Consider the following 14,530-nt stretch of genomic DNA (forward strand, 5'->3'; position numbering starts at 1 on the left):
GTAGATCTTGCAGGAATGATGGTGATAAAACATTGGCTTTGTGGAGTCTTTACTTTGTGAGACTGTTAACTTGGCTACTTACAGTATTTAATATTGAAATCCCACATTTGAATAAGTAATTTTTGAACTGTTTGCATCTTTCTGCATTCTCATCAAGGAAAGTTACTGAAGCATATGTGAATTTAAGCTACTTAGTTCTGCTATAATATACTTTGAGAATTTTTTTTGACATGTTTGTCAGTTTTAATAATGTAATAAGCCATAATTCGCTATCTCGTTAAAGCTATTTTAAGTCCACTTGTTACAATTCATTCGCATGACAAAATCAGAATTTAAAAGGTTTTAAAATTTAAAAAAACACTTTTTTTAATTTTTAATTTGGACATACAACACGTTAATAGGCCATTTCAGGCTACAAGCCTACGCTCCCAATTACCTGCCACGCCAGTACATTTTGAAGGGTTGGAGGAAACCAGAGCACCTGGAGGAAACCACACAGACACAGGAAGAATGTACAAACTCCTTACAGACAGCACCGGATTCGAACCTGGGTCGCTGATGCCATAACAGTGTTATGCAAACTGCTACGCTAACCATTTATTGTTGATGTTTTAGTTTCTATCTCAGTGATATATTCCTATCTTTGTATATTCCAACTTTTTATTTAGCGCTCTGTGTAAGCAGCTGTGCAATTTCCTCCTTGTCTATTTTCTGTGAAATGACAAAAATGCCAATCACATGGAAGTTTCTCCAAAAAAAAAGACAGACATACACTCGGGTTTATTTCTTGAATGACAAAAATGAAATGTATAAAAAAAAAAGTTGTGCTCAACTGTGTTGATGCTTGTTTGGAACCCACTTGAGAGTGTGGTGTAACATCTGGTTACTCTACTATTAAACAGTTGCAGAGACACTGGGCTGGGTACAGGATGATAACTGATATGTACATCTTTGCATTTCAGATAAGAGTGAATGGACTGAGTCTCTTGAGAAAACATGGTTGTGTGTGAAACATCTGAGATTTTTAAATAGTGAAAGGTTTCAGTGGATTGGATATGAAGGATGCATTTCCATGTGTGGGAAAATCATTACTGGAGATGATCCATGTAAAGTAGTCACTAAGAAATACAAAGTGGAAGTCAGAAGGAATTCTTTATCCAAAGAGTGGTGAAAGTGTGTAACCCATTGGGGAGTGGTTGAAATGAGCAGTGCAGACAAACCTGTAAATGAGAAGGAAACAGAGTGTTACACTGATAAATTTAGCTGAGCAAAGGTAAGATGAGGCTCAAAGGACTAGCTTGACTAGTTGAAAAAAATGGATTGTTTTTGCATCATACATCGTGTTCTATGTTTGGATATTCAGGCAATATGAAAAATGTGCTGTGCCCCAGGGATGCTACTAAACTGACACGTGGCCACACAGAATGTCAAGTCCTCATTCATAATTTTCTTTGAGGTTGGCAGCTAAAGCTATTGGTTTGCCATCAAATGGAAGTTGTGAGCATATTGCTTATTGTCCAGAACTTGAGTGTGAACATTTACAGCATTGTTAGTAGTTTAGAAATGGAGCAAGTCTTGCTCTATCCCTTGAACCCATCACCTATGTTGGAAATAGGCATGAGTGAGAAACCTATTTAGTACCTATCCCTCCATTGTTAAACCTTTAACCTCAAAATTCAAATACAACACCAAATGCAAAACCTGGCCAGTCTTCTTCATTCTAACCTGACATGCTATCTGAAACTTAGATATGAAATCCATATGTGGAACAGGTCACCCACTAAGATTTTACTTGAATAAAAATTGTACGTCTTGTAAACTATTTGATGTGGTAGGAGGTTAATTTGTTCTACCAGATTACAACCTGAGTGACAAATGCAAAGATTAACCAAAGGTTTCATCAGATCATCTTGTGTTTGGAAATAAAGGAAAGGTAGAATTAAGGCAAGTAACTCTCTCTGCCTGGCCAAGGTGCAGTCAATAAACTTCTATTAAGGATGCACTGTGGAACTTTTATTCTGTTATTTGCGTCGGTTTTTCTCAAGTCTTTGTCAAGCAAAAGATAATGCATCATCTGGTTGCCTTTCATCAGACCGCCTTATAATAGATGCTGGTTGTAAACCCATTCATTTTGATTCCAAGCAGCTTCACCTTAAATGACAAACCTCAAGATAAGCTGAACACATTGCCTCTAAGACAGCTTGTTTCAAAGACTGTAAGGCTGTATTCAAGATAGAATGAATTGTGGATTCTGTTAGCTTCAAAGCAATGCATTTCTCCAAGGACTTTGTAAGTTAAAATATAATGTGGTGTAATATATTACAAACTGATTTAGCTTGTCAAACACTGGTCTTCAACAACCTAGAATCACAGATGCCTTCAAAAGATCTAACCAATGTGAACTATAATCCATCTCAATATGTTCCCATCTCAACTCGCAGCACATAATGAAATTCGTCTAGTGCCACTCATGATATTGTTGCTGAAGCCTATTGTAGGTCATGGTTTTTACTGTAATGGAGATGCAAGAGACTCCTTTCCAGTTTCTAATTGTTCAGGAATAAGCCATTATTAGCTCTTGCACTCGGCAGTGAAGAATCACCCACATTTTCTGTTGCTATGTGGTTAACATTGCTAAAAAATCCACTATGATTAAGATAGCCACAATCAATTTTGATTTTAAACAGCTTTTGGGTGTGCAAATGACAGCTTTCTAGCTGTCAATGTTAAGTGATCTCCTTGATCACGAGAAAGGTAAATAGAAAACCTACAGAGCTTCCTCTCAGAACTGGGCTGCCTCCTATTGTGAGCTCTTCAAGGATGAGATGCTCTTGTGTCCATGGTAAAAATGCACCTAATCTGCCTGATGACTCAAATCCATGCCTGTTTTTCTCTGAGACAGGGAGTGTAATTGCAGGTTGCACTGACAAAGTGAGCTCAATAAATTACCTGCAATCTATAAAGTTACTTGTTTGAATATCGACCCAATCCCCAATTCCCACCAAGAAATGGTTGGATGGAGAGATCCAGGCACTTCTCAGAGCTGTATGACATCGGTGACACGAGGCACATGTGGCAAGGGATCAAGACCATAACTGATCACAAGCCAACGTGGCGAGTTAAAGACAATGAGGCCTCTGTTCCAGACTGACTGAACATCTTTTATGCATGGTTCGATGAGAAGAACAGACTGATGTCATTGAGAGCTCCATGCCCTCCTGATGAAGGTCTAGGTGAGGACAACCTTATTCACGAGACACCAGGACAGGACAACAAACTTGGTCAGGTACTGAAGGACTGTGCAGAGCAACTGACGGAGGTCCTTACAGACATCTTCACCATGTCACTGTAGTAGTCCAATAGGGTACTGTACACATCTTAATATTTTAAAGTGTTTCACTTCTATTCTCACTTATATTTATGTAAATATGCTCCATGGTCCTGGAGAAATACTATCTTGTCTTTACCACGCGAATGAACTATGAAAGCAACAGAAAGTGTGGGTGATTTTTCACTGCCAAGTGCAAGAGCTTATATTAGCTTACTCCTAAACAATTAGAAACTGAAAAGGAGTCTCTTGCATCTCCATTACAGTAAAAACCTTGACCTACAATAGACTTGACGAGAGGAAATTTGAAGAAAGTGAAGGGAGGAACATTCAAGGGAAACATCAGGGGTAAGCTTTTTACACAGAGATTTGTGGGTGCCTGGCTCGACATCTGGTTGTCTATTAACTCTGTCATCCTGAAGTCTGAAGCCCAGAACCAATGGAGCCTTGAATCTTTCCGTTCAACATCCCAGTTCTCCCCTCACCATTCTAACCATCTGACCTCATAATTTGAAAAACAAGAAAATCTTTTTATATTAGAAAGAAATGGGGGAGGGGGGAGAAACGTGATATGGCAGAGAGCAAGTTGGAACTCTGAGTGATGGCAGCTTGGAAATTGCTCCAGTGAAGGGTGAAGGGCCTGCATGTGCCTCAATGTAAATGGATGTTATTTATGTGAAGGCACCAGAGCAATCAAGAGACCTGTGGAATAGTGTCTCAGCTCCAGGATCTGACAGGAAGAGAATGGGGAAAAGTCTTTGTCAACTTGGTTCAATTTTTTTTTCCCTTATGATAAGCAATGCAAGCAAACTTACATTTAAAAAAAGCTTAACCTTTAAACAAAACAAATTAATATAAAGCTGTTAGCAAACACGTGCAGAATTGTTTGTTTTATCAAGACTTTCAGGCTTAGAATATTAACATTTAGTTAGTAAAGTCAATATTTGCAGGAAAGATTCAGTTCGGCAAGAAGTAGGTTGAGAGCCTCCTATCAGATGAAGTAGCAATGAAACAGTGTGTGTGGCATCTGTCCTCAACCTTATCTCGACAGTTTAAGAGAGAAATTGGAGGAGGCAGGCAAATGAGTAGGTTTATAAATAGAAACGCACCAATAGAGATGTAAAAAATAAACTGAAAGGACTCAGCAGGTCAGTCAGAATCTGTGGAGTGACGTTTCAGATTGAGAACCTGTATCAGCACTTGGAGTGTTGAAGGAAAATAGCCAGTGTATAGAAGTGAGAGGGAGGGGAGAGGCTGGTAGATGATTATAGGGGCTGGTCACAGAGAGTAGAGGCATGGACGTGGTCATGAAATCAGGATGATATTTAAAGGTGTAAAAGATGAAAAGCTGGAAGTCAAAGAGAAAAGGCAACAATGAAGCAGGATTGGACTAGGATAAAGACCAGAAAAGTGAGAGGTCAAATGAAACAAGCATGAAAAGAAACAGACGACACAGTGAAAGGAATTACGTCTATTTAATGATCCAACCACCAGTGGAGCAATGATAAAGAAAGAAAAATCATCTGATACAAGGGTAGGAGAATCCAATGTGATGCACCCTGTGAAATAAACCAATTGAAGGAAATCATTTATTTTGGGATTATTGCTTAGAAATTTGTTTGACAAGCAAATCAAGAAAGAGCTCCCAACAGGAGCTGGGTGGGGGGGGTTGAAGTGGAAAGTCAGGCTTCTGGCAGCACCAGGGACATCAGGCCGCTGGCAGGAGCGTGGGCGCTGGGCTCCCGGATTGATTTAAAATGCATACAGAATAACTGAGATGTTCCAATAAAGGAGAAATGAAAATGATGTAGGTATGCAAATTAAACAGGGAAATACAGTGAAATCCTGAAGGGGCGCGGCCCCACTTTTATCACGATGAGATGTTATGGACCCCGACGATCGCCTTGTAACGGGGTTTCACTGTATTTTGTCTGTACTAATACAGAGTGGCAGATTCCTGCTTTATAATTCCTGGCCTATCATTTTGGCTGCTCAATCACCAGATGGTGCTCAGGTGATGAAAAAGCACAGCCCTTCCAAATTTCTGGTCTACACGGTTGCCACACAGGTTGATAGGGAAACACAGACCTTTCAACTTTTAAAAATCTCTGAAATAACAAAATGTAACATTAAAAGCACGTACATAGGATTTAATTCAATAAATAAAACAGCGCAGTCAGGGTCAATGTCAGAACAAGTCTAATGGGGGGGCGTTAGGATAGCTGCAGGGGGTGGTCAAAGACTATCAGGAGTGGGGGGTGGGCTGTGCTTATATCGTGTGCTCCCACTAGTGCTGCAGGTGGAGGGCACAGTAACTCATTGGGGGTGGGTGGAAATGCCCCCTCCTTGGCTCCAAAATGTCCTAGACCCCAATAGCTATAGGTCACATGCCATCCTTCTTCCGTACAGGCCACGCGGGGTTGTTGTACTGGGATAGAGCAGGTCATATGATTTCACTCCTGCAGGAAGACAACTGTAATTTCCCTGATCTCCTTTGTACCCCTGGACTGGGTGCTGGGGGTCCTTAAGGATAGGGACGGCTTTCTTAAGACACCATCTCTTGTAGATGTCCTTGCTGGAGTGAAGAGTGGTGCCTGTGATGTCATAGGCTGAGTTAACAACTCTGTAGTTTTTCATTGTCCTGAGTGTAGGCACCTCCATACTAGTGATGGCCAGCTAGAATTCTCTCCACCGTACACGTGTAGGAGTTGTTGAGAGTCTTTGGTGACATACTGAATCTCCTCACAAAGTATAGTCACTGGCAAGCCTTCTTCGTGATTGCATCGAGATGTTGACATCCAGGAATTTGAAATTCTTGACCCTCTCCACTACTGATCCCTTGATGAGGACTGTTTCGTGTTCTGATTTCTTCTTGAAGTCTACAATCTTCTCCATGATTGTTGAGCGCAAGGTTGTTCTTATGACCCTTTTCAACGAGCTGATCTACCTCCCTCCTGTATGCTTCCTCATTGCCATTTGTGATTCTGCCGATAACTGTGATGTCTTCGGCAAATTTGTAGGTAGCATTGGAATTGCGTCTGGCCACACGGTCATGGGTGTGGAGTGAGTAGAGCAGTGGGTTAAGCATGTAATGGCACTGATTTACCACACCTTACTAACAGATAAAGAATACACTCACTCTCCTCCCAATGAAGGTAAGTATGCGACCATGACAGCAACCCCTCCAAGTCATGCAAAGAGGTGACTGGAACTATCGTGCCATGTAACGGTCCGGAGGTTGGCCCAACCTCATTCAATAGTGCAAGACAGGCGATGCATGATCCAACTGGCAAGGCAAGGGTGTGACTGGTCCTCTGACTCTGGCTCCGACCCAGAGCATGGACCGTCAATATATGCTGGCTTCAAAACGAGTTGATGGAAACTACGTCAACTTTGCCATTTCTGTCAATCACAAAAGTCTTTGGGTGCCATCATAAGACTTGAAAAGGACCATTGTAAATGGGCTGAAGTGATTTGCGAACAGCATCATATTGGAGGAACACATGAGTACAGCATTGTAAATAATTTGGCACAGACACTGCAGGTGAGGCCAGCTGTGTAGGAATAGGTTAGATCTTGCAGCCTGGTGTGTGCAGAGACAACAAAATGAGAGACAAATCAGAAACCCATTCAAGTGGATTTAACTGCAATTTCATAGAGTAAATGATAGCATCATAAAAGGCCAGATTTTGCTGTCGGAACTGAACTGGAGGGTGCTGGCACCATAATGCATGATTAGCCCTAGCTCGGTCGACACAGTACAGGATCTACACAAAATTTGTTCTGTAACCTCATTAACATAATTCCAGTGCCAAGTCAGTGTGCATCAAGATGTGCTGTAGATTATGGCATGCCTTTCCCTCTCACAGGGAATGTGTTCCATCACTGCAACTGGAGGTGGAAGCTAGTCCACAGGTGTTTGGCCTTTTGCCATGTCACTGGGAATCGTAGGTGTGAAAGAACAACCCAAATTTCCTACACAGTTCTGGAAACCTTGATGTGAAGAGGTGGGGTATGGAGGAGAGGTCTTCTTCCCAGGAATCCCTGTGGGCTGCTAATGGAAGGACCTAGTAAACAACATCAATAGTCAGAATGAAGCCTCAAGGAAAAGGATGTTGCACCATTGCAAGTTTAATGGTCAAGGCTAGTGTTTTCAATCTCTTACTGCTGCAGTTAGAGGTTCCCACCTGCTTGAAAAGGGCATTAATCATCATGGTGCCCAAGAAGAGTAGAGTGAGCTGCCTCTTGTCCCAAAGACAATGAACATAACAAGCCGGATCATAGAGTGTTGCGCTTGGACTTGGATTCACAAATCACCTGGCAAGGTTAACGTAATGCCATGTACTAGCTCTGCCACCGAACATCCAAGATCTGCCTTGACAGCAATATGTACTCCAAGGAGAACCATAGGCAAATGTTTGCTCCACATTAGGTGCATCACCACCTACTGTTAATGTCGATGGAAACACTCTGCAAAGCCGTTAGCCTGCGGATGGTAAGCTGTAGTGCGAATACGGGTAGTGCCCAGAAGATCAGTGAGAGCTTGGAATAACACCATCTCAAACTGAGACCCTCGATCCATTGTAATATTGATTGGAACTCCGAGATATTGAATCCAACGATCCACGAAAGCCCCAGCGACTGTCTCCACAGAAATCTTAATGATAGGAATAGACTCCTGCCACCTGGTTGACCAGTCTTCATACGTGAGCAGATACGTATATCCCCGAGCTGGTGAAAGTGGGCCTACCAAGTCTAGGTGCACATGCTGGATTTTCTATGTTTCTATGTTTAGAGACTTTCGAGTTGTGTTCCGTAGACTGAACGGCATTCGCAGACACCTTGAGATGCACCCATGTTGATTATCAGTGAGGAGGAGACATTATTTCAAATTCATACTGACTGGGGTCTTCTGATGAGGATCCAGCTGCAGAAAGGGGTGTAAAGGCCTAGGGTTTGAATCTTGTTGACCAGCACTGAGGGAATAATACTGTTAAAGACTGAGCTGTAGCTATATATATGAGTTGCTGTTGTCTAGATGATCCAGAGCTGAGTGGAGAGCCAGTGATATGGCATCTGCTTCGTACCGATTGTGCCGGGAGGCGAATTGCCATGCATCCAGTATGTGTTAATTCTGGCCTTGACCAACCTCTCATGTATTTCATCACAGTAGGAGTTAGTGCTACTGGGTGATAGTCATTGAGGCAGCTCACTCTACTCTTCTTGGGCACCATGATGATTAATGCCCTTTTCAAGCAGGTGGGAACCTCTAACTGCAGCAGTAAGAGATTGAAAACACTAGCCTTGACCATTAAACTTGCAATGGTGCAACATCCTTTTCCTTGAGGCTTCATTCTGACTATTGATGTTGTTTACTAGGTCCTTCCATTAGCAGCCCACAGGGATTCCTGGGAAGAAGACCTCTCCTCCATACCCCACCTCTTCACATCAAGGTTTCCAGAACTGTGTAGGAAATTTGGGTTGTTCTTTCACACCTACGATTCCCAGTGACATGGCAAAAGGCCAAACACCTGTGGACTAGCTTCCACCTCCAGTTGCAGTGATGGAACACATTCCCTGTGAGAGGGAAAGGAATGCCATAATCTACAGCACATCCTGATGCACACTGACTTGGCACTGGAATTATGTTAATGAGGTTACAGAACAAATTTTGTGTAGATCCTGTACTGTGTCGACCGAGCTAGGGCTAATCATGCATTATGGTGCCAGCACCCTCCAGTTCAGTTCCGACAGCAAAATCTGGCCTTTTATGATGCTATCATTTACTCTATGAAATTGCAGTTAAATCCACTTGAATGGGTTTCTGATTTGTCTCTCATTTTGTTGTCTCTGCACACACCAGGCTGCAAGATCTATAATTCTCTGACTCATCTATTGAGCTGTTTTCTATAACACTCCTATTAATGAGCAGCCTAATATCTTCAGCACAGCTTCTTAATTTCTCTGCTAATTTTCTTAAGTATTCTTAGAAGCACTCCAGCTGCTCCTGCCGCCTTATAAATATTCAAGTACTAAAATTTCAGTCATCATTTCAAAGAACTCAACAATTACTAATCCTTCAACTCACCTCCACCCCCACAACCACAAGGAGCATGTCATGGTTTCACTTGATTTTATTTCAGTCATTCTAATTTTGCAACATTATTTCTCTCTGACTTCACATCTTTCATCTTAAGGCCACCTTGGTAATTTTCCCATTATAGTTATATCCTAATCATGTGCGTTATAGTTTTTTATTCATTCTTTATCTTTTTATTTATATTTTGTTGAATTTGTGTGTTTATTCTTCTCGACATGAAAACTGTTTGAAAGCTTCTAAATTAATTATGTAAGTTAAAGTTGAGACATGATCACTGTTCTATATATGTGTATAGATACTTGCGAACAGTAAAACCTTTTTTATCTGGAATTTCAAGCAACCAACAAAAAAAAATCACAAAATAAATAGGTAAAAAGTACTGAAATTTAAAATTGGTGCACTGTGCCATCAATTTACCAATCACACAACACACACTCAAGCAACCAGAAAATTCACTTATCCAGCAATCGCAATAGCTTCCAGATACCAGAGGTTTTATTTCATTATGTTTATTCCAACAAAGAATAAAAGTAATTATTTTGTGTTACCTTTATTTGCTTCTCACTTTGCTTGCTTTCCACTTCCAATCCCACCATTTTAAAATTAGCTTCTCTCCAAGGCTTCCTATTACTTTGTGTTTGTGGGTTTACTCTTAGTTTATAAGGTAAAGGTTCCATTATTGTCACATACTACTACATTTAGAATGTAACATACATGAAATTCTTTAACTTTTGTCACCACTTGGTCCAGCACCCCTCACGGAAACCTACAGCACCTGGTGTTCCTAGGCGGTCTCCCCTTCCAAGTACTGACCAGTCCTGAGCCTGCTTAGCTTCGGACAATCTCAGGCATATTCAGGTGCTGTAGATCTGTAGGGCATTCATTTGAAGTTTCTATGCTTTGCAAGTCAAAGCAGTCAGTTCCATATAGAAGAAAAACTGCCCCACTCCCTGTCTACTCTGTACCCTGGCAGAGACAGTTGGAGGGCAGGTACACACTGTTGGTTCTAAGATTCAACCAAGGATTCTGCATAGCAATATGTTCATTTTAAAATGACTAACTCAATCAATAGATTGACATTATTACGATTATTTAAACATGTCCCATTATCATTACCTTGAAGCCTTATTGGTAACAGAAGCATTAGCCACTAGATTTACTTTCCTCGTGCAACAATTTGTAATGAGGAGCCTTCAAGTTGATGAGATTGCTGATTGAGCAGATATTTGACCTTGGGGAAGCCCCTTCTAAAATGGTCAGCTTAAAGCATTTTTCAGATATTCTGCCAAAATGCACACGACGCAAAACTGTTTCAACTGCTAATGAGGCCCAATTCTGGTAGTTAAAGACCAAGAGCATCTTTGAAACAATTCAATAGTTCATGGAGCAGTTTTCTTTTTTTAAAACACTTTCCTCCATTTCTGTTTTCCTTGGTCACAGTACTTAGATCAAAGGAGTAATGAAAAATGTAATCAATCATTCCTGATTCATTCCTGGGTGCTGCTTTGGGTGGATGGCTGACAGCAGGTTGCTACAAGGCCTTGAACTTTGTTGAGGATTGCAACTCCAGCCCGGTTGGTGATCAGAACTGATGCAGCCATCTCATCCTGTCATTATTGAAAGTTTAAAATTTTGACCTATCTTGAAATCCACCCTGTTATTACAGGGTTATTCCACTATATCCAGTGAAACTATTTGCTTCTGGTCTTTTCTGTCTCACTGCTGAGCACATAATCAGCTGCCTTTCACTTCTCCTCATTTACGATCCTCATTGTAGTTGAATATTAGTCAAAGTCATGCTGTTCTCTCGATAATGTGATCCCATTGGACAGGAGAGCCATGTGGTGTAGCTGCTTGCAGCGGTGTAACTTTGCCACAGACAGACTGGAACATTCAGGCTGCCAGCTTGAAGTCTCAACATGTCGATGGTTTTGAGTGTGCTGATTCGCAAATAAACCCCCTCCTTGGATATGTAATTTCTATGCCTTTGTGATGACATTGCACCTTACAAATAATTTTTCACCCAGCTAATAAGTCCTTTGCTGGACTTTCATTGTTGTTCCTTAATTCTATTTTGTTTCTGTCAATGGTAACTTAATTACCGGTCGTACTCATCGACAGCGTGATACCCTCTTGCAGTTAATTGCTATAAAGCGTGTTCCACGTATTATATTCATGTATATTTTTTATTTTTCTCCAAAGAAAATTTGTAGCACCTTGCACAACCTTCATTAAAGTCAGTGTTTTACAAACTAAGGAATGTTGTAATGTAGAGAGCAAACCAATGAATGTGCACTGTGTATCAAAAAAAAGCAGCGGAAGTAAAATGCAAGAGTCTGCAGACACCATGATTGAAGTAAAAACACAACACTGGGGAAACTCAGCTGGCCAAACAGTGCACTTTATGGAGCAAAAATAAAGACACATAACTAACGTTTCAAGCTGGAGCCCTTTATCAAGGTATGTGTAGGGGAACATTTTGGGCCCAGATATCGTAATGCCATTAGTTTTGTTAACTATGAGGAAGGATAGGTCTGGGCCTCAGGCTGCGATTCTAGATTGGAGAAAGGCTAATTTTGAGGAAGTGAGAAAGGGTCTAGAATGTGTGGATTTGGGATAGGTTGTTTGCAGGCAAGGATGTGTGAGGTAGGTGGAGGACCTTCAAAGGTGAAATTTTGAGTGTATAGTGTTTGTATGTTCCTGTCAGGATTCACAGCAAGGTTAGCAGGCATAGGAAACCTTGGTTTTTGAGGGATATTGGAGATCTGGTTTAGAAGAAATGAGAGGTGTATAGCAGAGATAGACAACATGAACCAAATTAGGTACTTGAGGAGTATTTTTTAAAAATGCAAGAAAAGCCTCGAAAAAAATCAGGAAGGCAAAAAAAAACACGAGGTTGCTTTGGCAGACAATGTGAAGGGAAGTCCTAAGGGTTCTACAGGTATATTAAGAGCAAAAAGATAGTAAGGGACAAAATTGGTCCCCTTGAAGATCAGAGTAGTCGGCTTTGTATGGAGCCAAAATGTCTTTTCATCAGGAAACAGGCACAGAGTCGTGGGAAGTAAGGAAAACAAACAGTGGGACCTCTACAGATTAACGAGGAGAAAGTGCTTCCTGTCTTAAAGCAAATAAGGGTGGATAAATCCACAGGGCCTGACAAGATATTCCCTCAAACCTTGAGGGAGGGTCGTGTGGAAATTGCAAATATTTAAAATGTCCTTGGTCAAGGGTGTGGTGCAGGAGGATTGGAAGGTGCCTCACATTGTTCCGTTGTTTACAAAAAATGCTCCAAAAGTAACCCAGGAAATTATAGACTGGTGAGCCTAAGTCAATATTGAATTTTTTGAATTTAAATTGATGCAAATTTACGAAGCACATTTTAAGCACATGGATTGCTGCTCCAAAGTGCTGGACACCCATTAATAAAAGAATACACAAAGCACAAAAATCAACAAACACAAAAGACAAGACACAGAATAGTGATGGGTTGGAGAGTGTCCAGACAGAAAATTAAGTATTGTTCCTCCAATTTACAGGTGGTCTTGAGACCATGGACAGACACATCAGCACGTGAGTGGGGTACTAAATTGAAATGGTTGACCACTGAGAGGTCCCTGTCACTGATGCAGACAGAGCGAAGGTGCTCTGTGATCTCCCAGTCTGAGTCCAATCTCTTCTGATGTAGAGAAGGCCACAATGGGACCACCGGATGCAGTGGATCTTTATCTTTTACTTTATCAGAAAATACATTATTTGACCTGTGGAGTTTCTTCAGCATTGCATTTCTACTTTTAGTTAAATAAATGGACCAACAACATTAGGTATTGGTTGAGTGATGAACAGTAACCAGGACAGCAGGGAGTACTCCTCTTCTGGTGACATAGTAGGTCCTTTTACATCCAACTGAGGGAGCAATTTGGACCTTGGTTTAACGTCTCATTCAAAGGATGACACTTCCTACAGGGATCTTCTTTCTCAGTTACTGCATTGAAGAGTTGATATGGATTTTGTACTTATATCATTTGGGCTTAGATTTGACTTTACTTTATCCTGAGGAAGGAATCTCTGACTCACTCCTTTTCCAGCATGGCATATTGCAGCAAGTCATATTCCAACAAAAAGCATTAAAGCAAGTACCAGTACAGTAACTAATATCCTCTGAATTATTTCCACAGCAGGGAGCATCGACTTATAAATGTAGAAAATGTATGATTTTTTTCAACATGCATTGAAAGGATTATTGACCTCTATTAAGTCTGTAACATTAAAAAATATTAAGTGTCCACTACAGCTTTGTACTTTCATTCTTGACCTGAATAAGTAATGAATCAATACATGGTAACAGGGGATGAAATGCTCCATCTGTATGACATCTATCATTACATCTCTGTAATAAGGAAACCTGCTGCACAGAAAATATAATTGTTGCATATGTTGTAACATTATTATCACCGATGAATGCAGACCTATTTCATGAATTCTTCCTTGAAATTACATTTTGTAATCTATGCCCTTCAAAAGCTACACAGAAATAATTTCAGTTTTATAAAAACAATATTATTGCATCAATCTCTGACAGAATTGCCGGGAACAGAAAATTGAGCACTGAAGGAATGTGGTTTGGAGCACAAAGATGGAAGACCAAGGTAAGTTTAGTCAAAGACTTCCTTTGTGAAGCGTGCATTTTCTCTCTTGGTGGAAGTATATTCAAAAATTTATCCCACTGAGCCTGTTCTTGGTCATAAGCTGGCCTCTAGAGTCTCACTCCCAACCCCCCACCCCCCCCCCCCCCCCCCCCCCCCCCCCCCCCCGCAATTGACATGATCTACCAGGATCGTTGTCTGAAGAGGGCGTGCAAAATCATTGAGGACCCCTTCCACCCACCCCAGAGACAGTATTTTTCAGCTGCTCTCGTTGGGAAAGAGATACAGAGTATAAAATCAGCACCTACAAGGATAAGAAATAGCTTCTTCCTAAAGACAGTGAACAACCAAAAGAACTGCTCACATTAACCATCGGAGACTCTCACATTAACAAAAAAAATTTATTTATATATGTATACATGAATACTTGTCCTGCATATATATTGTTTGTCTGCATGT

The 14,530-nt window shown here is 40.9% G+C and overlaps 1 long non-coding RNA gene across 16 annotated transcripts in view; it reads left to right on the plus strand.

Annotated features, from left to right (window-relative positions):
* Positions 1 to 14,530, plus strand: part of LOC138759553 (uncharacterized) — a 596,266-nt gene that overhangs the window by 361,816 nt on the left and 219,920 nt on the right. For 14 of the 16 annotated variants that reach the window (XR_011354926.1, XR_011354930.1, XR_011354928.1 and 11 more), the window contains one exon: positions 14,008 to 14,074. The exons of the other annotated variants lie outside the window; for them this stretch is intronic. This is a non-coding gene — a long non-coding RNA (uncharacterized lncRNA). The remainder of the gene's footprint in view (positions 1 to 14,007; positions 14,075 to 14,530) is intronic. 16 annotated transcript variants of the gene reach the window in all.

Source organism: Narcine bancroftii, chromosome 3, assembly GCF_036971445.1.
Source record: "Narcine bancroftii isolate sNarBan1 chromosome 3, sNarBan1.hap1, whole genome shotgun sequence".
NCBI lineage: Eukaryota > Metazoa > Chordata > Chondrichthyes > Torpediniformes > Narcinidae > Narcine > Narcine bancroftii.